The sequence below is a fragment of the Palaemon carinicauda genome, unplaced genomic scaffold (genome assembly GCF_036898095.1).
Source record: "Palaemon carinicauda isolate YSFRI2023 unplaced genomic scaffold, ASM3689809v2 scaffold817, whole genome shotgun sequence".
NCBI lineage: Eukaryota > Metazoa > Arthropoda > Malacostraca > Decapoda > Palaemonidae > Palaemon > Palaemon carinicauda.
The window spans coordinates 20,001-20,864 of NW_027172113.1; positions in this window are offsets into that span (position 1 = coordinate 20,001).

An 864-nucleotide genomic window follows, 5' to 3' on the forward strand; every position below is an offset into this window, starting at 1 on the left:
AATGAACCTTCTTCTACTGTCTACACACTCAGGAACTTCCCTAGACCCTAAAAGTTCCCTAGACCAGAAGTAATTTCTCCAGGCATTTTTCAACACAATTAAATTTGTAGCCTACTAAATACTGTACTATGTACTCCTGTATCGTCTATGATTATAATATATTCTGTATATACTTTTAATTATGGTATTTGTAAAACCACAAACAGTAAAATATCATTTTTTAAATCTTGAACTCATGTTCTGATTTCAATGTGTGCTCTGAAAGATATATTAATCAAATTATAATTGTAATGAATTTCATACCACAGGAAAACACTAAAACGTAATTAAGTCATTATAAATCTTATTGAAAACAGAATTATTCATGAGTATTTCCAGTAGAGTGTTTTTTCAGTTACCAGACGTATGGGAATTCACCCACTTTATATCCCCCTAAACACCTCTAGAAATTCCCAGATTTAGGGACAAATTCTCAACAAGTTGTCCCCCTGGTTAAAGAATTGTTTCAACAAATCAGAGACCTCCACCATAGTCTGAGTTTTATAGCCTTTTCATCGGCTAAAATTATAGTATTTTGCTTGGGACATACTTAAAATTTCTTCCAATAAATTAATTTTATTATAATAGGAGTTCAGAAGATATTTGCATGAATTTAATATATTTAATTAATATACAGTATACGAGTGAAATTTATAAGCAAGCTACCCCTGAATCAGCGGGTTTTAGGAAAAAGAAAACGGAGCAACTTTTAATTTAGAGAAAACGTTATTTAAGGATAACTATGATATATTTAACCACCACGAAAAAACTTTATTTTTCTTTTTGTTATAAAGTTATCTTACCAAATTTATGAGTTAATGCCCT